The sequence below is a fragment of the Podarcis tiliguerta genome (assembly GCF_965153285.1).
Source record: "Podarcis tiliguerta genome assembly, chromosome: 5".
In the NCBI taxonomy this organism is placed as follows: domain Eukaryota; kingdom Metazoa; phylum Chordata; class Lepidosauria; order Squamata; family Lacertidae; genus Podarcis; species Podarcis tiliguerta.
In genome coordinates this window covers 12,887,157-12,914,126 of record NC_139538.1, presented here as the reverse complement: position 1 = coordinate 12,914,126, position 26,970 = coordinate 12,887,157, and the positions used below count along the sequence as shown (strand labels likewise).

Genomic DNA, 26,970 nt, shown 5'->3' with positions numbered 1-26,970 from the left:
GTATTTTGTCACACCCCCCCCCCCTTAGTGGTGACACCCGAGGTGGACCGCACCCCCCCTTCCTCTACCCTTAGCAAGAGCATGTCCCTGCTGCTGGCAGGTTGATCCTTCCCAGGTGCAGTACATATGCAAAAACAGTTAAAACATTTGCATATATAAAAGCAGTTTTTTTAAAAAAACTACTATATGCTTTTAAAAAATAAATGATTGTATGTATAAAAGAATTGCGAATAAATCCATATAAGAACCTCCATTTAAATATCTCTTTTGAAGGCTTGTTGAAAGAGCAAAAGTCAAATTCCTCAAGAAGTCACCACAACACTCACTTCCCCTCTCATCTCGTTCACAGAGAATGCTGCTTATTCTTGAGATACTTGGAAGACATGGATTGGCCTGAACTAGTGCTTTGCAGAAGAGGCCTCTAAGTAAGGTAATGATGGCGCTAAGGCTTATTTTATAAGTGGTATGTTGGAGCTATGTGCTCCTACTTGAATCCTGTGCTATCCGACTTGGAAGCCCCAGATCCTATTATGTGAACCATGAACATGCGCCATGCTTGATGCGGAACACTCTCGCATAATGAGGTTCACCTGGCACTCCCATTAACCTCTTTAGGTAAGAACTCAACTCTTCTCCCAGGCATTCATGTTTATTTGCTTTGCTGGTATTTCATGCAACTTATGTGCACTTAACTCGTTTGCATTCAGCTTTATGTGCTTGGGGAGGGGGGAGTAAAGGCGGATGGAAAGGGGGCTGGCATTCAGGAATAAAGACATTGGCTATGCTACTCACCACTGAACTGAATGTGTTTTGTATATTTTGGCTTCACACACTATCCCCAGATGTAGCCTTCGTGTAAGCTGAGAGTCACCTGCTGTTTGACTGAGTTTGTGTTATATGTTATTGTATGGCTTTTAGTGTACTGTGCTGTTCTTTTTTCTGATTTTATGTCATGCTTTATGCTTTTAAAATTTTGTCAGTCACTTGGAGAGTTGTTGCTTGAATTATTATTATTATTATTATTATTATTATTATTATTATTATTGACAATGACTTCTTAGAGACATTTATTACTTCTCATATTGTGGGGTGGAAACTTATAGGGCAGAAAGCTAAGCTCTGGTGATATTTGGTGATCCTTGGTTCAAAAGTTCTGAATCTATGCTCTTCAGTACACCCCACACAGATGTTTATGGCACCTCTTTAGTGAGGGAAATGCACTCCCTGTATGCTCAGAGGCATTGTGTTCTACAACTAGCTTGTGGAGAGACTCCACCCCCACCAAAATGACCCCAAGAAACCCCTGATATAAGAATGAGCCCAGGCTGATGGGAAGCTGCTTTTGAACAAGACATTAGTTTATGCACTGGTCTCAGATTGGAAGATTTATTTACAATTGGTACCAAGTGCATGTTAAACCATGTGGCTTAACCATATGATTTCAAGATACAACAGATTGTGGAGGGAAACTTTGGGGCAATTGTGGTTGTCTAAGACACATGGGAAACCACAAGTCTCTCTGTCCTTCTTGATAATGCAAGACAACCCTTCTCTGTGTGCAGCATGCTGCAAACTTTCAGATTGGCGGATGTAGCTTGGCTTTTGGTCCATCTCAGCCTGTCATTGGACTTGTTGTTAGATGGCTACCTTTCCAAGAGAACAGATGCTCCTTGTTGCTTGCATTGCTCTGAAGCACTTTGTACTGCATGTCAGCGGACGACAAATGTCAGTGGTGACAGTAATGGTTTCCATGTATCCTGAACGCAGATTTTCCTTAGAGTCTAATGCAGTTGCAAACTGCTCCTCTACATCCTGCTATAGCAGAGTTTGTGCATTGCCCTAACCCATGGGTAGGCAATCTAAAGCCCAGGGGCCAGATCCAGCCAAATCGCCTTCTAAATCCGACCTGCAGACGGTCTGGGAATCAGCATGTTTTCACATGAGTAGAATGTGCCCTTTTATTTAAAATGTCTCTCTGGGTTATTTGTGGGGCTTGCCTGGTGTTTTTACACGAGTAGAATGTGTGCTTTTATTTAAAATGCATCTCTGGGTTATTTGTGGGGCACAGAAATTCGTTCATCCCCCCCCAAAAAAATATAGTCCTGCCTCCCACATGGTCTGAGGGACAGTGGACCAGCTCCCTGCTGAAAAAGTTTGCTTACCGCTGCCTAACCCATGCTGTGGAACTCCCAGTGTATGGAAGTTCACCAAATTACCCCTTCCCTTCCTTTTAGGATGCTCATTTTCGTGGGATAGGCTAATTTCTGGAATCAGAGATCTGAACACAATTTCTTCCCAGTTTCTCAGTTGCATGTTTCAATTGGATGGTTTCAAGGTCTTTGGACAGCATGTTTGGATGGAATAGTTTGAACAGGTTTGATGAATTGATTGCATATAATTATTTTTGTCAATGTGGTTGAAATCCAGTGAGAAGGTAGGTACTTTCCTTTGCAATTTTCAAAGTGATAGCACCCTATCAGTGCTGCATCTTTGGGGATGTTTAGAACCAGGTCCATGCAGAGCTTGTCTGATGCCCAGGGTGGGAGTCTTGTTAGAATAAAGTTATAAACTAAAACAACATAAGTCTGCCAGGCCCATGACAGTCCCCCCCCCCGACTTAGACCTTCAAAGCCTGGGGTAAGTGTACCCAGCTCCCCCCACCCTCTCTGCACAGGCCTGGTTAGAATACTGGTGTTTCAAGTCAGTTGCCACTCACGACAGCCTTGATCAGCACAAACCCAGTGCAAATTTGGGTTTTAGCCAGAACAGCTCCACACCAGCAAATTGCACCATTGAAAGTTCTGGTTGGCTTTCAATGCATTACTGAGCTGAGTTCAAGGTGCAATCCTGTTCCCCCAGAAGTCAGCATGAAGCAAGCTGGTGTAAATTAAGCCAGCATAATGTTACACCAGACCCAAACCCTGTTCAGCAAGGGGACGGCTGCTTCTACTGCATTGCCCAAGCCTGGCAATGCAGGGGGCAATGCAGGGGGGAAGCAAGCCTTTAAAATAGTGTTCTGTGCCAGGTTTCCAGGTCACATGAGTGAGCTGAATGAGCTTAGGCTGCTCCTATCCCCAAAATGTCTTTTCTTGGGTTAGGGGACTTACAGCAGCCTTGGCTCAGCTAACTGAGCCCTGGCTTACCTGGAATGACCAAGTTATGCTGGTCCAAGGCTGGAGACTTAACACTGGCTGAACCTGACTGGGCTGGGCATTGATTGGCTGAGCCAGAGATCCACTACATCTAAACTGCTCATTCCAGCAGATTGTGCCATAGGAATTCTCCCTTAATCAATAAAGCCCTAAACAGCTGGAGACCAGGTTACCTATAGGACCAACATGCCCCTTATATACCAGCCAGATCATTCCAACCTTCTGGAGAAGCCCACCTGACTTAAACAGCTGTTTAAGATTTGTTTAGTGTCTATGCAGACCAAGGTCTTTAGTGTCGTGGCACCGGTGCAGCAATAGGACACTGTTCCTATTGAAATCAGGCACCCATAACTCTGATATTTTGCCACCTGTTGAAAACATTTCTGCCTCATCAAGCAGTTTTAAAGCATTGGTGTGGTTTTGCATCTATCATTTGTTTTGTATTTTATGATTTCACAATATAAATCCATTTTAATGTTTGTGTTTCACATCACCATGCTATATTTTTTTTGCATGAGCAAATACCGGTACTCCTATGAATAAAAATAAAACGAATCACCTGGGCCAAGGTCATAACGCCAATTCCCGTCACCAGATAAGTAAGTGTCAAAAACAAACTAGGTTCGGCACTGAGCTGTGAAGATGACATAGAGTTAATTCTGGAGTGAGTCTGCAGAAAATTTACTCAAGTCCCATTATCAGCATGTCAGTAAGGATGCTTAAGGGATTCAATATTTGCTACTTTTGATAGGAAGTGATCTGCACCTTAGCCACAAAATTTATGTGTGCATCAGATTTTATAATTTTCCATTGGTTGCAACACAACTCTTGCTGGAGGTGGAATCTCAGCATGCATTCAAAAATACAGATTTTGAGATAGAACACTTTGGGAGAAAATATACTCAAAAGTTTAATTGTGAATCTTGGTGCAGTGTGTGTGTGTGTGTGTGTGTGTGTGTGTGTGTGTGTAGGTGTAGGTAGGTAGATCAGCATGACAACAGGATGGATATGTGTTATGAGCAGGCATGCAAAAATTACCTAGTCTGAAAATAGACTGCTTGGATCACCCTACCTATCAGTTTTGTTCGCCATATGGATTGGCTGTAGGAATTTTACTTCAATAGGGAAGAAAGATTCCTGTATGCAATGTTTTTTCATGTATTTTGCAGTAGCTGTTAAATTCAATGAAAGGAGATAAAACTCAGGAGACCATTTGGTTATAGCCACATTAAGAGGAAAAACACACACAACTATATTAAATCCAATTTGATTCTTGCTTTAAAACACATGTAAAGAAATGACAATCTTTGTGGAAGCTTAAATTACTGCTAACTAATCAACACCACTTAGTGACTTGCTAACACTGTGTGTGATTTCTAATTACTTCTGTAGTTTGTCATTGTTTAACACAATCAAAGCTAATTGACCAGAAATTTATTTATTTTTTAGGTGATATTGTTGTAGGCTGCAGCGATGTTTTTAGTGTTATTGTTCCACTTTCTTTTAAGCACCCCAACCTTCTCTGCATCATTAAATCTTAAATTGGACTTTGAAAAGAAGTGTATTTTATTACAATTATCAAATGGAAAGGAATGTTCATTCCATGGTAAAAAAAAAATATATACCAGAAGGGTCTTTATTGCCATTCTTTGCAGGTCAACGGTTTTTAAAAAGGGAAATTTGATTCAAAATGACATATTCTCATTTATACTACAGTAGTTATAGAAGTCAAAGCCAAGAACAGGAACTAGTGTTAAGTGGGCATTGCTGCTTTTCCCTTTCAGTGGAAAATCTTAACGTCTAAGAGTAAAATTAATGATAATGTAGAACTATTAGTGGATTGTGCAAATATGTCTTTGGTGAGTAATCTGTAGTCATTTTATCTTGTCCTACATATTATGACATATGAAATCTATTTTTTTCTGCATTTACGTATTTTTACAAATTTTCTTTCTCTTCCTTTCCCTTCTTCCTATGTCAAAAGAGAGGTCTTTGGAGCTGGGGTATAGGTCAACACAGGGCCAGATTTAGGTTTGATGAGGCCCTAAGCTACTGAAGGTAATGGGGCCCTTTATATGTCCAGCTGTTCTTTCTCAACAACAAATTGTTGCTGTTTTTTGTGTGGAATATATGCTATATGGTAATTTATGGACCTAATAGGTATCTAAAGCCATATGCACATAACAAATAGGAGCCTACACAACACAAAACACTGTTGCTGTATGTAGGTTTTATTTTATTTGTTTTTTTATTTTATATTTTGGAAATGTACATCCAGGTTTTTTTTCCTTTAATTTTTTTTTGGGGGGGCAAGAGAGTGGGGCCCTAAGCTATAGCTTGTTTGGCTTATATGTAAATCTGGCACTGGGTGGACATGTAGTATCTGGAACAGAGGGAACAACCACAGCACAGTGGTAGAGCATATGCACTCCATGCAGAAAACCCCAGCTTCATGCCCATTTGAAAAGACTGTTTACCAGGTGATGAGAAAGATCCTGGAGATTCTGTGCCAGCCAGAGTTAGCCCTACTGAGTTAGATGGACAAATAGTCGTGTTTCATGCCCTGGATCAATTGTTCTTCAAGCACAGCGCCATTGAGCTTAATGGCAGGGACAAACGTGGCAGGCAGAAGGTGCACTCTATGGACCAGTGAAAAGCAGCAGATGTTGGCAAAGCAGAGTGGTGTGCTGTGGTTCATCTGGTTTCCCAATGTGGATGGCATTGCCGATAACCAAGATGGAGTGGGGTGAAAAGACAGGGAGGTCAGTGTGGCGAGGGTGCAGTAGCAGAGCTAATCCAATATCCCTGCCGCTGCAGCCACACAGCACTGACCTCCCCGCTGTGTTTACTCTTCTAGTCAGTTGCTGGCAGTGACCTCTGCACTGGGACGCCAGGTGAGCAACGCCGCCCCATCCTTACCTGCCTGCTGGCCATTACCAGTCGAGAGTTAACGTACCTTATGAACCTTGATGGCTGGGATAGCTCAGTCGGTAGAGCATGAGGTGCTGAATCTTAGAGTCATGGGCTTAAGCCCACTTTGGGCAAAAGATTCCTGCATTGCAGGGGGTTGGATTAGATGATTCTCATGGTCCCTTCAAACTCTACAATTCTATGGTTCTATGATTCTATGACTACCTGACTCTGTATGCTCGATGCTAATCGCTGATGGGGCACTTTTGGGAGTTCCCCATGCCCCTGAAGTTTGGTTGGCCTTCACTAGGGACCAATATTTTAGTGTGGAACTCCCCATTGGAAGACGTCTGACAGGAACCACCCCTGCCTTCTTGTAGGCATCTTCTGAAAACTGCATTGTTTATTTTCTTTTTCTTTCTTTCTTTTTTAAAAATATTTTTATTAGTAATTTCAACATAACATTTTATCAAAAAGCATATCAAAGTACTTGTCTCTGGAAGTTCTATGGGACAAGGAAACACAGAGAGAGGAATTTGATGAAGAGCTTTGACAATTGTTGCACCAATGGAAGTATTTTGGCTTGCCAGATGGAACGTTCCTCTGTACACTGTTCTGGGGGTTATCCATATGCCCTCAGAGCTAGAATTTTAAGGGGGTTCACAAGGGGAGGAGAAGGGATGAAACTGCTGTTGAACTAGCAGAAGTCATTGCATGAGTTTCTGCTACCAGGACTCATTAGTTGAAGCTGGCTTATAGGACCCCTTTACTGAAAGTGACTCCTCTTGAAAGTTGGTGGTCTAATGCATTCCATCCATTCATCTCTCAACAGGCACAATTATCTTACATGTGATTCAATAGGAACATATTCTCTTTTGGTCAGCTGATAGCCTGCCTCAGGGTTGTGGTTTTGAGCCCTGTGTTGGGCAACACATTCCTGAATTGCAGGGAGTTGGACTAGATGACCCTCATGGTCTCTTCCAACTCTACAATTCTGTGATCAGCAGAGCATAGTGCTATTATGCCCATAAGGGGAGCCTGCAACAAAATCTGATTTGGTATTGTTTTTATGCAAGAGTTCCTACATGTGCAATGGTTTTAACTGTTTTGCATAGGTTATTATACTGTAAATCTCTTCAAGATGCTTTATGGGAAGCAATTAATAAATAGTAATTTAGGGTTCTTTCTTGTTAAACTGAACATAGACCCAATAGCACTTCATATAGATGACTGTCCGCTGACAGCTCTTCAGATAGAAAATTGTCTTATGTCAAGCAAGATACATAGGGACCGTATACTGCAGATGAGACTCTTAAGGCTGGAAGAAAGTAGATTTCTTGATATCCCATTGTGAATTTATAGCAGAGGCAAGATTTGGACTGGGACATTAGCTACTACACCACCATGCAGAATCTCTTGTTTTGCACCAATTTTATTTAGGAACCCCAGAGAACAGGCAGAAGCTGCCCGTATTTTTCACAGCCGCAGCACTCTTGAATTATTAGAACATTCAAAAATACAAGGCCAAAGTCTTGACTGGTGTAAATTGTTGCTGCTCGACTGGAATCAATTTTACATCTGCAGAGAATCTGGTGAAAAGCCCTTTAAGGTTACTTGATTAATACTTTAGCAGAGCTGGAAAATTATTAGAACATTCAGGGGCCTCTTCTGTCATTCCATGAAGCCCTTGACATTTATTGTAATTAAAAATCAAAATGCCTACAAAACATTTCTCTTGTTTAAATGTTAAAGAAGTGGTGCTCTCGTCACTTGAAAACACCCATTCATCTTGACCCTGAGTGTGGGAGTTTAATTCATCTAAGAAGGGAGTCGGGGGATTTAGTGATGAACTAGGCATGAAGTGAATGTTACATTCCTCACCTTCTTCCTCTCCAATATTTTGTTCAGGGTCATACACCCATTTTTGTTGTATTTTGTCATCATCTAATTAAACTGTGGGTACGTACTGAGAATAGGCAACTGAGAGATAAGCTAGCTTTAGGGTGGAAGCCAAACTCCACCGCTTCTAACTGCCAGGCTGGAAGGTGGGGTGGCAAGGAAATTCTGGGTTTAGCTAGGACTGATTCCACACCTTGCCAGTAGCTGGACATGTTGAAGATCCAAAGAATGCTTGGCTGATCCAACTCTGCCCCCTACTCATCCTGACCCTACCATCAAAAGGCTTGATTTTTTTATGGTATGTAAGTGCCACCAGTTGTGAAGGTACCACTGACAGTAGCTTCACCTGCTCACAATTTAGGTGGGTGCAGTCAAGAGCTCTGCAGTTTCCATTGGTGGAGCCCACCTACCCAGGCAGGTAGGGATGGGCAGTGGAAAAACCCTGCTTCACCCATACTCTTTCCAGCATGGTAGATCAGGGGGTTGGATTGCCCTGGCCAGCAGCAATCTTACGCCTGGGCATTGTTGGCATCCGTCTGCCTTGAGGGACAATGAAAGAATATGCCATCAGGGGTAAAGTCAAACCATTGGAGAGTTGCAGCACCTGCTATGACTGTAGAGACCGATATGGGAAAGACATGTTTCATTGCAGCTGGGGGAGATGAACATGTCTGGTTTTGCTGGCTTTTCTTCTCTCAGTGCTCCTTCCAGTGGTCATTCCTCCTCTGGTCACTACTGTGGATACACAACCTGACTGCCTGAGAGTAAGTCTCATTGAAGTCTATGGGGCTTACATCTGAGCATATATACATAGAAAATGTGCCAAGTTTCCAGAACAGGCATAGGCAAACTTGGCCCCCCATATGTTTTGAGATTACAATTCCCGTCATCCTTGACCACTGGTCCTGTTAGCTAGGGATTATGGGAGTTGTGGTTCCAAAACATCTGGAGGGCTGAGTTTGCCTATGCCTGTTCCAGAACCTTTTCCTAAAGCAAAATGGCAACCAGATTGGAGCCTTCCCCCTTAAACACATCTGATAAATTGTAAGTTGAGTGCTTTGTAAGACTGGTGGAAGTATCTCTTGAACATTTTGAACATCCTTAGCTACTGCTTCATTAGATTTGTTGTAACCCACCCTGGGACCTGGGCAGGTAATAAATTATAATATTAAGAATAAAAATAATCGTCTTGCCAGTTGCTTGTGCATAGGATTACTCCTTTAGTGTCAGAACTGGGGCTCAGAAGATATTCTCAGTGTTTATAAAAATAACATGTGAATCTGCCCCCTGATAACAAACTATCAGAGCACAGCGCATTTAGAGCCAACCTCTGATGTTCTGACTTCACACATCTGCAGGGGCAAATCCCCTGTGCTGTAGAGAGGATGCGATCTTGTAAGGAAAGTTTGTTACTTTTCTTTTAACAAATCTTCACTCTCCCCCCCCCCACCCCATTGAATCTCTGTCCACTCGATCAGGAAACACATTCATGCCACACGCAGCACTGCTTCTTCGCCTTCGTGATTGTGAGAATACTCTCGGGCAATTAATCTAGAACAATAGACACAGTATTTATGAAGGCAATATAAATGTTAATAGCAACGCGAATTTTGTGTGCACAAGACAAAAAGGTCAGGTCCCCCCCCTCCCCATCATCGCTTGGGACAGTTTGATAATGAACGTTTAATAATGTCAAAATCGTATTGCTTATTCAGCAGAGATGAGATATCATATCATGGAAGTCTATCACCGATGATGAAATCATTACCTGAGCTGAATGGGAAGAAAGCCAGTCAGTCATCTGGGAGGATTTATTTAGATAGCTTCTAACACAAGGAGGACCTTGATTTAAATCACTTCGTAATGCCTTTTTGTCTCTGCCTCTTCATCCCCTTTACTTCCCGAGCTTTACAAACAGAATAGATCTGAATGACAATCGAGGAAATTTTCTTGGTTTCCTATTTTACGCTGTTTCACCCCAAGTGCTCAAGAGAGGCACTAATCCTTTGAAAAAGAGGGCAGCCTTCTAACAAATTAACATTAAATGCATTCCCTATGAGCCACCAGAAGGCAAGGCAAATTAGGATTATCTTTTCGCTAAAAAAATAAAGTCTTAAGAAGAACACAGGAAGCTGCCTTATACTGAGTTAATCAATTGGTCTGTTGGATTCAATATTGTCTACACTGACTGGCAGCATCCATCAAACATTTTGAGCAGGTTTCTTTATCTGCCCTACCTGGAGAGATCAGGAATTGAACCCGCAACCTTCTGTATACAAAGCATGTGGCGTGTATTCGGCCCTTTTCCAACGTTCAGCTTCCAAGTGAATTTTCTAGGAGAGGGGTAGCCAACAAAGGACCTACCCCCACGTACCTCTACTCCCAATTTCCAGGCACAGCCTGTGCTTTCAAGCTTCATGTTTGATCACCATTGAATCAGAGCAAAAGCAAGCCTCAGAAAGCCCAAATTATCATTTGTTGTGCTTCAGCCTTATAGTTTTCACAGAGAAAGCTGTGAAAGAAAGAGCACTCAGAGATTGAGCTTTTCATTGCAGACCTGTGATTAGAAACCACAGGGCAAAATGTAAGTGGCAAAAAATTAAGAGATAATTTTATTATTTATACCTCGCCCCAGCCCCAAGTTCATTATTTTCAGTGGGTCCACGTAGTTTATTGCCACTCAGTGTTTTCAACACTGACGGGCACTGAATCTCCAGGATTTCAGGCAAGCATCTCTCCACCCTTACCTGAAGATGCTGAAGACTGAACATGGGACATTAATAATAATAATAATAATAATAATAATAATAATAATAATAATATTTCCCCAGCCACTCTGGGCGACTTTCAACAGAACATTAAAAACAGAATAAAACTTCAAACATTAAAAACTTCCCTGAACAGGGCTGCCTTCAGATGTCTTCTGAAAGTCGGATAGTTGTTTATTTCCTTAACATCTGATGGGAGGGTGTTCCACAGGGTGGGTGCCACTACTGAGAAGGCCCTCTGCCTGGTTCCCTGTAACCTCACTTCTTGTACTGAGGGAACCACCAGAAGGCCCTCAGACGCATGCTACAACCCTTCCCTTTCAGGACAGATCAATCTTTTGGAGGGCTTCCTTTATGAGTACACCCTACGCCCAGGCTATCTGAAGGACTGTATTCTCCCATACAATCTTCAAGCTCCATGATCTTGATCTCTCATTCTTGCCACCCTCACAGGTGGTAGGGACCCAGGAGAGGGCCATCTTGGTGGCTGCTCCCAGATGTCCCTTACTGGTGAGGCTAGACTAGCTCCCTCCTCGTTGTCTCTTCTTTGGCAGGTGAAGGCTGTTTTATTCCAGCAGGCTTTGGTGAACCAAAGGAAAGAGCTTTTAATGGAGTTGTGCTGCGCGATCTGCATTTTAACATATTTGTTTTGACATTGTTTTAAATTCCATTATAGCTTAATTCCTTTTTAACTATTATCTTTTATATGTTTTTAGCTATCTGTGTTTTCCCCTCCCCTTCTTTTAATTTTTATGAGGTGTCTTGAGTCTCATTTCTGAGGGAAAGGCAGGACTTAAATGAATAAAGTCAGTGTGGTGTAGTGGTTAAGAGTGGTGGACTCATAATCTGGTGAGCTGGGTTCACTTCCTCCACATGCAGCTGCTGGGTGACCTTGGGCCACTCACACGTCTCTGAAGTCTCTCAGCCTCACTCACCTCACAGAGTGTTTGTTGTGGGGAGGAAGGGAAAGGAGATTGTGAGCCGCTTTCAGACTCCTTAAGGGGAGTGAAAGGCAGGATATCAAGCCCAAACTCCTCCTCTTCATAACAATGCTCTCAATTGAACATGGGACCTTCTGCATTATGGACCTGCTTTCAGAAAACTCATCAAGACTCTCAAGATATTGCAATACTTGCTCAGTGGCAGAGTGTGTGCCAGTCATGCATAAAGCCCCATTAGGTGATGGAGGTGGGTCAAATGAACAGTTTTATGTACCTGCTTTCCTCCCAAGGCCCTCAAGGTATTGCAAGCACTCAAAGGGGATGCTAGGGAGAAGGTTTGCCCATCTCTTTGTCAAATATAGCTTAGGTGATGATGTGCTATAGTGAGGAGAAAAGGATGCAAAGCCGCTTTTGCTTGGCATTCTTTTTCAGGCAGGCGATAATGGTTCATCTAATGGCTGCCATGAGAAGTTGCATATCACCTGCCAAATTTGCATTTGCAAACACAGGGATATTTTTTATTCAATTCTGCATATGAACAATGCCAAGTGGATGTCATTGCTCCCCCTCCACTCTCTCAGATACATTAATACATTTTCATAACTAATTGCATAACTTCCCATAGCATTCCAGATCAGCAGTGCATGATAATTTGCTCTTTTTCAGTGACTGATGCTGAGCAGCAATGATTTCAATGTGTTTTTAATATTTTAAGTAAATTGAAGTGTGTGTGTGTGGTTGGTTAAAACTGTGTTTCCTTCTGTAGTGGATTATTTAATGACTTACTGAAATGATAGATTGTTTTACTTTAATGAAGAATTGTTTCTTAACTAGAGTTATCATTTATCTGTAGCTGTCAGAAATCATTCAAAATTCTCGGTGTTTCCCCCTCTTTATAATGGAGAGAGATGCTTTTTTGCCTCGCAACTTTTTTGCTCAGTAAAAAGAGAAATGACCGTCAAATTCCACACAAACCTGTAGGCGCCCTCCTTATTGTAAGTGAACAACCCACCTACAAATTTCCAAATTAATCAAAGCCCGTCTAAAGTTAAGTGCATCTAAAATCCGTTTGTTCAACTGGAAAAAAGTTTAAGGCATGTAGTTAATTCTCCAGTTGAAATCAACTGGAAATTAAGAGACCTTAACTGGGTAGATTGTGCCTATACGTTTCCCTCCCCCTTCCTAAATAAATTAGTCTCAAATTAATTGTTCATATATGTTCATTTTGCTTATTCTCCAGCTGACTTAGTTTCTGATATGAAAATTCATCCTTATGTAGATTGAGAGAGAAGTGTATGCCCAAGCAGCTACCATAAAGCAAGCCAGTGTAAGGTGAGCTGGCGCAGAGTTATACCACATCCAAACCACTGGGGCAACTGCTTCTGCTCTGCCTAAATCTGGCAGAGGGGGGGAAACATTGCCTTTAAAATAGTGGGTTGCCAGGTCACATGACTGAACTGGACAGGTTTAGGATCCAACCTAAGTCCCTTCTGCCTGGCTCCACCCCCCTACCACAGCCCTGGAATGCCCTTGGCTGACTTACTTCAGCTCAACCAGTTTGGCTCAGCCGGGGTGAACGAATTATGTCGGCATATCTTCACCTAAACCAGGGTTACGTACCTTGGCATCTCAATTTTCAGTGCAACACCCAGGGGCGTCTTGCCCATAGAAGCAAGGGGCGCGGGGCACCAGGGCGCCAAGTTCTGGAGGGCACCATGGAAGAGGCGGAGGCTGGGCGTGGCATCTCCCAGCATCTGCTCGCTGCCCTCGCCTGCCTCATTGAAGCAGCATCGCACCCGGAGCCTCCGCCTCTTCCCCGCCAGAGGAGCCGCCCTCCAGCTGCTGCCCACCTCCTCCAACCCTGCAAAGGTGCCAGCAGTGCCATAAAAAGGTCGGCAACTCTGGGAAAGGGGGGGGGCACCAGAGGGACCTTTGCACCACGGCACTGGATATACTTAAGATGGCCCTGGCAACACCAAAATCCAGCATTCTCCCATCTCTCACCTTCCACTGGATGTCACTGTTGTGGCACCTGCTATGGCTCTCCAGAAGCGCTGCGCCTAGTGCGACCAAACCGGTTACTCTACCCACTAGATTCAACTTGGTTAACACTGGCTGGACTTGGCTGAGTTGGGAATCAGCCAGCTGAACTGGAGATCTGCTGCATCTTAAGCTGCTCATCCAGGCAGATCTTGCCCATAGGTTTGACCCCTTAGTTGTGTTTTAATGATGGATCTTACACCGGACTGCAGTTCCACTGTAACATTGATCACACCCTGAATCATCTTTTTAATGGAGCCTTGAGTGCAATTCATCTGAATCAGCGGGTACTTGCCCATTCTATGGGTGATGCTGAAATCTCATCAGTAGAAGTTGTATGAACACTGAACATTAGTAATGATCTCACACTTTCCCCCTAAAAATCAAGTGTCAGAGAGGGTATTGGGAATGCAGGTCATCAATAACTCACAAGGCGTCAGTGAAGCTAAGGCAATCTCATAGGTAAACTGGTCCTAAGTTGTTATGGGGTTTGTAGGCTAATAGTAACACTTTGAACATGGCTCAGTAGCATATCTTCAACCACTGCAGATCTCTGAGCACAGGTTTTATATGCTGACAAGGCCTCACTCCTGTTGGCATCCATGCTGCAGCATTCTGCACTAACTGCAGGTTCTGAATCAAATGCAAGGGTAGCCAATGTCCCTATTTTCCAGGGACAGTCCCAGATTTACAGAAGCCGTCCCAGTTTCTGATTTAATCCTGGAATGTCCTGCTTTTCCTTGTTGTTTAGTCATTTAGTCTTGTCCAACTCTTCGTGACCCCATGGAACAGAGCACGCCAGGCACTTCTGTCTTCCACTGACTCCCGCAGTTTGGTCAGACTCATGCTGGTAGCCTCGAGAACACCGTCCAACCATCTCGTCCTCTGTCGTCCCCTTCTCCTTGTGCCCTCCATCTTTCCCAACATCAGGGTCTTTTCCAGGGAGTCTTCTCATGATGTGGCCAAAGTATTGGAGCCTCAGACTCAGGATCTGTCCTTCCAGTGAGCACTCAGGGCTGATTTCCTTCAGAATGGATAGGTTTGATCTTCTTGCAGTCCATGGGACTCTCCATGGGAGTCTCCTTCAGACCATAATTCAAAAGCATCAATTCTTTGGCGATCAGCCTTCTTTATGGTCCAGCTCTCACTTCCATACATCACTACTGGGAAAATCATAGCTTTTACTATATGGACCTTTGTTGGCTAGGACGTCCCTATTTTCACTGAAGAAATGTTGGAGATCATGGCACTGCAGTTATCCCATCTTGAAGCAACCAGCACATGAACTATTGTGCAATGTTTTCCCAGTCCAGAAATGTCATAGCTGTTGGTAAAGCACACTTCTAGCCAGTCGCAGAGCTGAATCCAGAAGCTGCAAAACAGCTCCTTCAACAGGAGGGCAATCCCATCCAGGAAAGGCAAGTGACCAATTTCTTGGACACAGGAATTGCTCACCTACAGTGCCTGCATTTTGCCAGAATTCAAGCTCAGCTTCAGTTCTACCCTAACAAACTCACACACCAACCTTCTCATATATGCCAACTTTATATCATTTTAAAAAATAATAATCTGTGGCTGCCTTTAATGCTTCATCACAGTTTTGGTGAAGTAGTGTAAATAGGAGCAAATCCACTTGCATTTACACCACTCCTGACAGTGGCTTGACCCTACAAGTTGGTGCTTGTGTTGTTACATATGCAGGGCTTATTAGCAAGACACCCACAGACTTCTGTATTGATCAGCTGCATAACAAATTGCACACCAGGCAATCACAGTTTGTGAAAGGATCAGGGAAAGAAAGGGGGGGGGAGAGAACCACACACACACACACACATTATTATCAGCAGGAGCCCAGAGTCATTATGCAGTTAGCGTCTGCCTTTGATCTGAAATCTCGTTTCTACCAAATTTACGCCAGTGACTTTAAGGAAAATTGTCCTTTAATTAGGCTGGTGTAAATGAGAGGTGGAAGCGGACCCTTTTGCCTATACTTCACTCTGCAAAATGATTATAACTCACTCTTCCGTAGCCTTTTAACAAGTCAAATTACATTCTGTGTCTAGTTAAATACAAGTGTTTCTGCACAGAATTGGGTTGGATGGAAGGCGCCTAAGGATGTTTGTGTATCCAAGTAACGTTGTTAAACATTAGACATTGCTCGTTCTCAGTCCTGTATGCCTCTTATGTGGAGTTTATTCTCTCTGCCACCCACCCTGTTTTTATGTGGTATGCTGTTTTGATGTCATGTCTGCTCCACCTACTGGAATATTGATTCTTAACCCCCCCCCCCCCCCCCGAGGGCTTACTCTTAAAATAAAAATAAAAAATCAATATGATTTATTTTGGCACTTGCTGGTGACATTATAATTTCGAAGTCTGCCAGCAGCTGGTTTCTAGCAAACCTCAAAATAAATGCTAATGCATTGATGGAAGCTCATGAATTGGAACTAAAGCTATGGATGGCTAAAATAGTCATGTGAGTCTCTCAGTCTGACCTACTTTTTGAGGTTAAAATGAGTGAGACGGTCAAAGCCCAGGCTCAGCTGGCAGCTAGGATTCAGATGCAGTGGATGAGGAAGGGGCAATTGAATCAGGATTGCCCCAGTCCCTGGCAAACCAACAAGTCCTGGACCTTGATACTGAGCCCAACTCTGGCAAGCCTGAAGCACCCTGAACCAGGACTATCAAGTGCAACTCCTCTTAAGTTGGACTCCCCCAAGGGGCTGAGCCCCCTACACCAAACCCCTCACTGATACATGAGATGTACCAGTTGGAATTAAGTCACAGAGAGAAAATAGAGGGCTCAGCTCCATAGATCTCTATTCCCCAAGCCGTATGGTAAGCTCAGAGGGGTGATGGGATAAGTTGGAGTCATTTGCTGATGCCCAATGAGCTGTCCATGGTTCTGCAGGCCTTGCAGTTAACCACCCTTATATTCTCTAGGTCGTTGTTGTTTAGTCGTGTCCCACTCTTCGTGACCTTATGGACAAGAGCACTCCAGGCACTCCTGTCTTCCACTGCCTCCCACAGTTTGGTCAAACTCATGTTGGTAGCTTTGAGAACACTGTCCAACCATCTCGTCCTCTGTCATCCCCTTCTCCTTGTGCTCCCAATCTTTCCCAGCATCAGGGTCTTTTCCAGGGAGTCTTCTCATGATGTGGCCAAAGTATTGGAGCCTCAGACTCAGGATCTGTCCTTCCAGTGAGCACTCAGGGCTGATTTCCTTCAGAATGGGCAGGGTTTCCTAAATGTGGGTGTCCAGCTGTTTTTGGACTACAGTTCCCATCATCCCTGACCATGGGTCCTGCTAGTTAGGGATGGTGGGAGTTGTAGTCCAAAAACAGCTGGAGACTCTAGTTTGGGAAACCCTACTCTAGATCTCTATCAAATGTCTACACTTTGTGTGTGTGTGTGTGTTTTGAAGCTGTCTGCTACCCTTGTCCTTGTTGTTGTGACTACCACATTGAACTTCCATGTTGGTGATTTCAGATCTCTCTACTACTCCAGTCTACTGTCTGGTCATGCCACCCTTTGAACATGGGCTCTGCCTCTGCTGAGATCAAATGATAGAGTGAACAACACTGCAGCACTCTGAATGCCTTGGATAAAGGGATAGGAATAAATGAATGAATGATGAATGAATGCAGCTTTTAATAATAGTGCTAATGAAAATTAGGGAGAGCAGATTCTTTTGGGATGTCAACCTTGCCCATTCCAGAAAGCTACAGGCTGGCATTGCTACATTAAAATCCTGTATAAAATAACCAATTGAAATAGATAAAACATAACAAGCTTAAACCCACCCCCATTTATTCTGGATTTTTTCTAGGCTATCCACCCCCAAGGAAACAATAAAAATGCGAAGAGCACAATAAAATGTCCAATTAGCAAAACCCAATAAAAGTGTGCAATTACAAATCATGCGAAATAAAACATGCTAAGCAAGTGATGCTCTGTTAAAAACTCTTCTTGCCAAAAGCCAGATCACTGTATCCACCACACAAGTAGAGCCAGCTATACCAGGGGGCACAGGGCACACACAGCTCTGTCTTCCAGGACCCCACTGCCAACCTCAGCATTGGCTCCTTAAGGAGGCTGCTTTGCTCTGGCCAATTCTACATCATACATTTAAGGTACTCTCATACCACTTTAAAAATCATGGCTTCCCCCAAAGAATTATGGGAACTGTTAAGGGTGCTGAGAGCTGTTAGGAGACCCCTGTTCCTCCCATAGAAACTCTGATGCCCAGAGTAATTTAACAACCAATCCCTTTTCCCAGGGAATTGAAAATCTTAGTGCCTGCACCCAACCAAAACCTGAAACGGTCCCCCTGTTGAGAACAACCGCCTTTCATGTGTTCACCTTGCCCGATTGCTCTTGCCACTTTCCGACTTAAAGTAGCTTATTCTCAGGTTGCATTGCTCTAAACCTCCAAATCCTTTCTTTTCTACCTTTGAATCAAAGGCTAGATTGTGACAAGAAACAGCCTGAGATTGTCGCTGGCCTTTTGAAACCAACAAGAAAGAAACCTTATGGGGTTCTATTAGGCACGGAAATGATCAGTAATAAAGTTTCTTTCGTGTCTGTTTTTCTTTTTTTCCTCCTGCGGAACAATATTATTCAACTTCTTGACACTAGGCACCCGTTTTTTATTTTATTTTTTCTATCCAAGGAGCTAATAATGTTATTTTTGTCCTTGCGTTATCGAGGCGAGACAGAGATATTTGTCCCTTTGATGCGTTAGATATCACATTATCCATTCCCCCACCCCATTACGATTTGGCAGGTGCTATCTCAAAGACCAAAGGGACAGTGTAAACATAGGTTCAAGTTGTCTTCTAGCACAAGGCCCGTTTGTGCATTCAGTAAGATCAAGTAGTGGAACTGTCCCTGGACTCTGCCACTTTGGAAAGATGGGAGGAGTCACAATTTTTAAATGTTCCTCTGCGGTGGAAGGGAAAGCCTCTCTGCCCTGGATGGGGGAGACATTTAGTTCAATTCACATTTGAAGACAACTTATGTAATTCAAACTTCCTGAAACCAGTGTGAGAGCCAGTGTGGTGTAGTGGTTAAGAGCAGTAGTCTTGTAAGTCTGGGGAACCGGGTTCACGTCTCCGCTCCTCCACAAGCAGCTGCTGGGTGACCTTGGGCCAGTCACACTTCTTTGAAGTCTCTCAGCCCCACTCACCTCACAGAGTGTTTGTTGTGGGGGAGGAAGGGAAAGGAGAATGTTAGCCACTTTGAGACTCGTTAAAGGGAGTGAAAGGCGGGATATCAAATCCAAACTCCTTCTTCTTCTTCTTCTGAAACACCACACAAACCAGAATGCCCCTGTCCTTCAAAATTCACACTTCTCTGGATTTTGTAGTGCAGATTTCCTACGACGTATCTTAAGGGGAAACATTTATGAAAACAATTATATTAATGAAAATGGCATCCAAAATATATTATGTTAGGAGAATTGTAGAGTTGGACAGTACATCTAGTCCAACCCCGTGCAAGGCAGGAATCACAACACACACACACACAAACAAACAAACAAACAAACACACTGTGTATATTAGGAGAAATGCATATTAAAATGCTAATAAACTTTCATGCTGAATTTCAAAAATAAGAAATTGAGGTGGGAAGTAACAGCATTGTTCATATCAACATATCTGAACATGGAAGACTAGCATGCCAAGGACAACCCTGACCCCTTTTCCCTGACATGCTACGTTTCTGTGTGCAGGAGTTTTCGTTTGTAGGAGTACAAAAGCTCGTATATGCCTGATCAAATTGCTTGTCTGTCTGGCACAATATGCACAAGGAACTCATTTCAATACTCAGAAGAGGCATCAGTTAAAAGGATCACCTAACAGATGATGGAAAGTATCTGGAGAGTCCTTTTTGCATGCAGGATTCTTTTGTTTGTCAGAGTACACAAACTCCTATAGACCAGGTCAGTTTGCTTGTCCATCCAGCACAGTATGATCCTTTAAACTTATGCCTCTCTGGTTTTCAAGAGACTCTGTGAAAAATAGAGGAATATTGTTAAAAAGAGAATAAGATGAGGGAAGGAGATGTTTAAAGGCAATACTAAGTTAAGAAATGCGTTAATAATATAGATGTAAACGAAAGATTGGCAGAGGAACTGAGGGAAGTCAAAAAAAGAGATGAATGTGTGATAAAATGCGAATTGATTGTATAAAAAATTGTTTTTTGGGAAAATGAATAAAAATATTATTTTAAAAAACAACAACTTATGCCTCTTCTGAGTATTAAAATGAGTTCCTTGTGCTTACACACTATGTGTTCCACCACTGAGCCATGCTCCCTTCCCAACAGGAGACCATTCATTCATACACCCAAGACCCAGAAAGGTCAAATGCAGGTCAAAATGGTGAAATCCAGAATAAGGCTTTGCCTCTTCAGATGGGTTCTTCAAGTGCCTTTCAAACAGTGTTATGGGGAAACCTGGGGTGTCTTGGAAGTTTATCTAGCGTTCTTAAAAGAGAAGATTGGAAATGTCTAACAAGTTTCCCAGAGAGAAAGCTTTTCCATTCATTTCCCTCTATATAGGTGCCTAGGGCACATTTTCAGTTCATGCAGGAGAACAGTGGAGCCCTTTAGACTTAGACAACCCCTGAAGTGGGAAACCTCAAGCCCAGAGGCCAAATGTGGTGCAGTGAATGGCCCTATCCCGGGGCCTGACCCTGCTTCCTTGTCAGCTTTTTAAACAGCATGTCTTTAAAGCTTCCTCTGATGGCATTTCCATTTTCTTCCTGTGCAATTTCCCCCCTCCACACAAACGTTCCTTTGCTAAGCCATGACTCTCTGAATGTTATTCTGTCCACGCCTGAGATAATAACGCATCAAAGTCAGAAAACGGAATTCGGCAGACAAAAAAAAAAGGAGGCGTTTTCATGTGAAGATTCATAGGGCCGAAGCTACAGTATACTTCCCTTTCTAATAACAGTGGAGCTTCTTAGGACTCAAAAACGCTATTTACATTTCCCCCCTCTATTTTTAGCTTTTTTTCAAGCATTACTTCAGAAAGAAATGCAGACTAATCAGGTTCGCTTCGGTTCAGTCGTTCCTCCATTCTCTCCTCACTGTCTTGCTGTGGGGAAAATTTATTTTGTTGGTTTTGGATATTTTACGTGGACACAGAAGAGACCATGCTGGAGACCGTTTCTGTTTCTCTGTCCCCAAAGCAATTTTTATGTCCAAATTTAATCTGACCATGTCCCTTTAGAAAGCAAATTTTGTCATGAACTGTTGAAAATCCATTGTCAGATGGTCACAGCCATGGCTGTTATTTTCGTCCACTCTTAAGCCCTGCATTAGGTCATATCAGCAAGAGTGTAAAGCACTTAGATAAGCTGCCAAGCCGTTCAATCTTTTATCCCTCCCCCAAACCAGATCACTTATTTTATTTTTATTCTCTCTCTCTTCTTTGCTAGCTATCTAAGCCTTGCACTTTCACACATGTAGCCTAGTTGAAAGAATTGTTAACTTCAGGGACCTTTTCTCAGAGGTGGCAAAGTACATGCTTAGCGTGTCTATATGGTCCCAAGTTATATCCCAAGAAGAAGAAGAAGAAGAAGAAGAAGAAGAAGAAGAAGAAGAAAAAGAAGCAGCAGCCACCCATCTGAGTGCCCCAGCCACTCAGGGCAGCTCCCAATAGAATATTTAAAACACAATAAAACACCAAATTTCCCGATACAGGGCTACCTTCAGATGTTTTCTAAAGGTTGTGAGCCAGTGTGGTGTGGTGGTTAAGAGTGGTAGACTCGTAATCTGGTGAACCAGGCTCACATCTCTGCTCCTCCACATGCAGCTGCTCGGTGACCTTGGGCTAGTCACACTTCTCTGAAGTCTCTCAGCCCCACTCACCTCACAGAGTGTTTCTTGTGGGGGAGGAAGGGAAAGGAGAATGTTAGCCGCTTTGAGACTCCTTCGGGTAGTGATAAAGTGGGATATCAAATCCAAACTCCTCTTCTTCTTCTTACTCATCTCTTTGAAATCTGATGGGAGGGCATTCCACAGGGCAGGTGCCACTACCAAGAAGGCACTCTGTAGCATCACTTCTCATGGTGGGGGAATCATCAGAAGGCCCTCAGAGCTGGACCAGGCTGGACGATGGGGCTGGAGACGCTCCTTCAGGCATACAGGGCTGAGGTCAGTACCTACACTTTGAATCGTGCTTGGAAATGTACTGTGAGCCAATGTAGATGATCCTTTAGGACCAATGTCATATGGTCCCAGTGGCCAGCGTGATTCAAGAATCCAGTGGAATTAAAGCAATTTTTTGACACAACCTTAGGAGCTGCAGGAAGGTAAAAGGAACTGAGGAAAAAGGCCAGCCCAAGACATTTTGCTGCCAGAAGCAAATGCCAAGTTGGCAATGTCTCCTTATTTCACATAATAAGATGACTAGGCTTGACAGTTGAATCTTACCTCAACACTGGTGATGGGACGTTGTCTTCCACAACATCTGGAGCTAGGAATTTGATATTTATTTTGGGTGGTGGTGAGATACCCTGTATGACATACACAGCTCTGTCCTTCAACAGAGGCCTTAGGACAAGATGGGAACCTGTGGCTGAGGCCCTTCAACTCGCAACTAAACTCCAACTGGACTACAAATCCCATCATTCCTGACTATTGCCCATACTGGCTGGGGCTGGTGGGAGTTGGTTCACCCACCAGCATTCAGCATCCGAGGCAACTGTTTCCTCTTGTCTCATGATAGGGCTGGCCCTGGTGTGGAATTTAAAATAAGCTGTAAACTTTCTTGGGCAGGGGGTTCCACACACTCGTCCCTGAGATTTTTATTTCTGTTGTACATCAGCCTCAGTTGCAGACATCCATACTACAAAAGAAACTTTGCTTATACTCTCAGTTACATAATTTGCAGCTGTGTGGGCTTCCACCCAGTCTCCTGTGGTGGAGGAATAAGTGTCACTTGATTACATTTCTATTGCTGTTCTGAAACCTGTAATCTTTAGGCTCTGGCAATGTTTTAATGCATACGAGAAGGTGAGCTTGTGTCTGCGGCTCTGAATAAGCTGAATAGAAAAGGGGCCAATATTTGTCAAGGAGAATTCCTTACGTGACTCAAGAGGAAGAATACAACAGCAAGCCACAAAAGGGTTTAACTTCTCTTGTGAATACATATTGATTCAAATGGAGTGAAAGGGATGTCAATTAGTGTTCGGAGGTGTTTTGTATGGTCTATAATTAAGAAAGAAAAGGGGGGAGGGTGTTTTGCATCACCAAGTACTGAAATAAAACGTCTGTTACATTAAAACCACTTGCCAGAATTCCATCGCACACTGTTTGCAGGGCTTGGAATGAATTAGTTCAGAGATACAGAGTTCACTGAACTGGTTGAAAAGTTTCTGAGCTATATCTGAAAGTAGTTCCCATAATTGCCGGGTAAACTAAAGATGAATTGGGTTAATTTGGGGATAGACGTTTGAATGACTTCTTGTTCATTTTCACATTTATTCCCTCTCCTTGCCCCAAGCAGACAATAACACACACAAACACACCAACCCCGATAATGCTGAATGCAATCTCACATCAGCTCCACCAAGTAGGGTCCACAGTCAGAGGTGATGGGTGTTACAGTCTTGAAACAGCTGGAGGGCCACAGCTTTGCCACTGCTGCCACAAAGTGAGGGTATGGTAGAGTGGTCATAGCATGTGCTGCACTCCAGATGCACAACTCCCTTCATCCCAGACCCATTGGCCTTTATGTGGACAAACACAAACCCCTGTGTTGCAAAATATAACAAGCAACACAAATGCAAATGCAACACGCTGGCTAATAACTGGTAAAGGGGACCCCCGACCATTAGGTCCAGTCGTGACCGACTGGTAGTGGATATATAATTAATCACAATGTCATTCAAAATATACTAATACGCCACTTCAAAAGAATGTATATATCATACAGTACATCTCACAAAATATACAAGTGACTGTAAGTTGTTGTATATATAAGAGTCAAATGAGGAGTCAAACAAGTCAATGAATGGTGAGGAACGCCAAACTGTCTCTCAAAGGAAGATGTCCTATAAAAGTCTGGAAGGAAGGCGTCTCTCAGAAATCTTAAAAGGAAATCTCAAGAGGACAGTGTGTCCGGAATAGTTCACTGTTTCGGAATAAAGTCTTCATCAGCTGAAAATGGAATAGAAGGCATTGCTAGCAATGAATGAGCAACCTGCATGTATGTTATACAGTAAACCAAAATATATAAAGAGGTACAGTGGTGCCTCGCAAGACGAAATTAATTCGTTCTGCGAGTCTCTTCGTCTAGCGGTTTTTTCGTCTTGCGAAGCAAGCCCATTAGCGGATTAGCGCTATTAGCGGCTTAGCGGCTATTAAAGGCTATTAAAGGTTTAGCGGATTAGCGGATTAGCTGCTAAAAGGCTATTAGCGGTTTAGCGGCTTAGAAAAAGGGGGTGGGGAGCGAAAAAAAATCTCAAGACTCGCAAGACATTTTTGTCTTGCGAAGCAAGCCCATAGGGAAATTCGTCCTGCGAAGCGCATCGAAAAACGGAAAACCCTTTCGTCTAGCGGGTTTTCCGTCTTGTGAGGCATTTGTCTTGCGGGGCACCACTGTACATGCGTTTGCATTTGTGTCCATTGGCCTTTAATGGCTGGTGCTGATGAGAGTCAGTTCAGCTACATCCGGACAGCACTGCTCCTTTATATTGTCACTGCGGTCAGAGGCATGACATAGTAGCATTTAACGTATTTGTTATAGCAACCATTATTTCTGTTATTTCTTTTTAAATATATATATATATATATATATATATATATATATATATATATATTGTTGGTGTTATTTACTTGTTCTCCTGTTACTGCTTTTCTGATTCAATTGTGATTGTTGATTTTGTGTTGTGTTGTGTTCATGGCTACAAGCAAGTTGCTGGGATCATTTCTTATTTGTTATTTTGTCGAGGAGGATGTAGTAAAGGCTGCATGCAAATCAATTGGCAGTGGGCGTGGGTGGGGGGACCTAAAATACTGTAGCTGCCAGAATTCTCTGCAAAATCTTGCCCTATGGCTTGTTGCCAAGCTGTATGTTCAACCCATTCCTCCAGAGACCTGCTCCTTCACACAATCTGAATGCCTCCCATTACAAATCACTAAACTAATCTGTGTCCTGTCATCCTTGAAATGCGCTACTCCGTAAACTGCATATTCATAACCAGAGACGCTGTTGTGATGGATTGTTAGTGACAGGTGATCCGAGCTGTCATCCATTCCATTCTCTCCCTTCTGCCTTCTTGAGTACCCACCAGTGGATTGACATTTACACACTTGTTGTCTTGACGGTACAGAGTTCACTAAGTTAGAGCACCGAAATCAGTGGAGATATTATTTCTTCAGTGCCCGTAGGCAGAGTAAAGGCACACGGAAACCAACCTTTAGTCTACGCTTGCAATAAAGTGTTTCCCTTAGTTCAAGGAAGGTGCTTAGAAAAAGCTGAACAAAGACACATTGAAGTTATTTTATACTGAATATGCCCATGGGTCCCTCTATTCTGACTGGCAGACGTTCTCCAGGGTTCCAGGCAGAACGCTAGATGAGAACCTTTCGAGGAGGAGAAGCAGGGGATTGAACTAGGAACCTTCTGCACGAAGGGTTGTGTTGATGAGAGGCAGATTTCAGATCAGGGTATGGCTCCATGTCCTCTTCAGAGGTGCAGTTTCCAGAGAACTCTTGTCTCTAACAAGCCTGGGACCATGACAGACCTCTGTGTGAAAATGCCATACCTAATCTTGCAAACAGGGCTGCCCTTTTCCCTTGCTGAGACAGAGAAGCCAAAGGAGCCCCAATAGTTAATAATAATAATAATAATAATAATAATAATAATATTTATACCCCGCCCTCCCCGGCCAGAGCTGGGCTCAGGGCAGCTAACAACAATAAAAATTACAGTAAAAACATAATAGGGGAAGAAGAAAAAAACCCAATTTAAAATACAGGTTAAAATGCAATTTAAAATGCAGCCTCATTTTAAAAGTAGCCCATAGATCAAAACCATAAGGGGAGGGAAACATAAGGGTCAGAATGAGTCCAAACCAAAGGCCATGCAGAACAGCTCTGTCTTGCAGGCCCTGCGGAAATATATCAAGTCCCACAGGGCTCTAGTCTCTTGGGACAGTTTGTTCCTCCAAGTCGGGGCCAGTACTGAAAAGGCCCTGGCCCTAGTTGAGACGAATCTAACCACCATGCGACTTGGAACCTCCAAAGTGTTGTCATTTGTGGACCGTAAGGTCCTCCGCGGGGCATAACAGGAGAGGCGGTCCTGTAGGTACATGGGTCCTAGGCTGCATAGGGCTTCAGTCGTTAAAGCATGGCACTCTTAATCTAAGGGTTGTGTGTTTGAGCCCCACATTGGGCAAAGAGATTCCTGCGTTGCAGGGAGTTGGACTCTGCCATTCTGTGATTCTATGCCAGGGGTCAGCAAACTTTTTTAGGAGGGGGCCGGTTCACCGCCCCTCTGGCCTTGTGGCAGGCTGAACTGTGCATGTGTGCACACACGCATACGGTGGAGGGGGGCTTCTCTCCCTCCTCTCTCCCCCAGTCCCTCCTCTTCCCCTGTTTTCCTACCTCCTCTGCCGCTCTGCCTGCGGTTGGGAGCCCGCGGCGGTGGCAGCGCCTCTCCTTTCTGGGCCAGCATTCCCGGGCACCAGGCAAAGGGCCAACAGGCGTGCCAAGCTCTTGCTGAAGCTCCACACTGCACCCGTCACAATGCCCACAGTGCAGCCATGGACGGAGAGGCCGGCGGGCGGGTGATGAGTCTGGGCTGGGCCTCAGCGCGCAGCCGGCAAGGCTTCAGATTGGCTGGCACCAATCAAAGCCCAGCTCCCTTCCGCCGCAGGGCAGGGAGAAGCCAGGAGGAGGGAGGAGGTGCCCCCATGGTGTGTGAGAGGGGTGGCGGTGGAAAAGGCACCTGAAAAGAAATTGGAAAAGAAATTGGAAAAAAAAAATGGCACAGCGCGAACGATCACACTGATCCAAGCGGCAAATTCAGGACCATCTGCAGGCCAGATTCAGAGGGCAATTGGGCCTGATCCGGTCCACGGGCCTTAGTCTGCTGCCCCGTGTTCTATGCTGCCCCATTCTAAGGTGCATACCCAAGGCTAGCTAAATTATTATGATCCTTAGGCATAGAATTCCACACGTGCCTCTTCCTGTCAAGTAAAAATACAACAACAAGGTACCTCGGGTTAAGTACTTTATTCG

The 26,970-nt window shown here is 43.7% G+C and overlaps 1 protein-coding gene across 4 annotated transcripts in view; it reads left to right on the top strand.

The window, feature by feature from the left end:
• The window catches only part of NAALADL2 (N-acetylated alpha-linked acidic dipeptidase like 2), an 803,264-nt gene that overhangs the window by 161,140 nt on the left and 615,154 nt on the right, over positions 1 to 26,970 (top strand). For 3 of the 4 annotated variants that reach the window (XM_083442084.1, XM_083442080.1, XM_083442081.1), the window contains one exon: positions 350 to 430. The gene's annotated coding sequence lies outside the window, so the exon portion shown is untranslated. The other variant, XM_083442082.1, reaches the window with a different exon arrangement.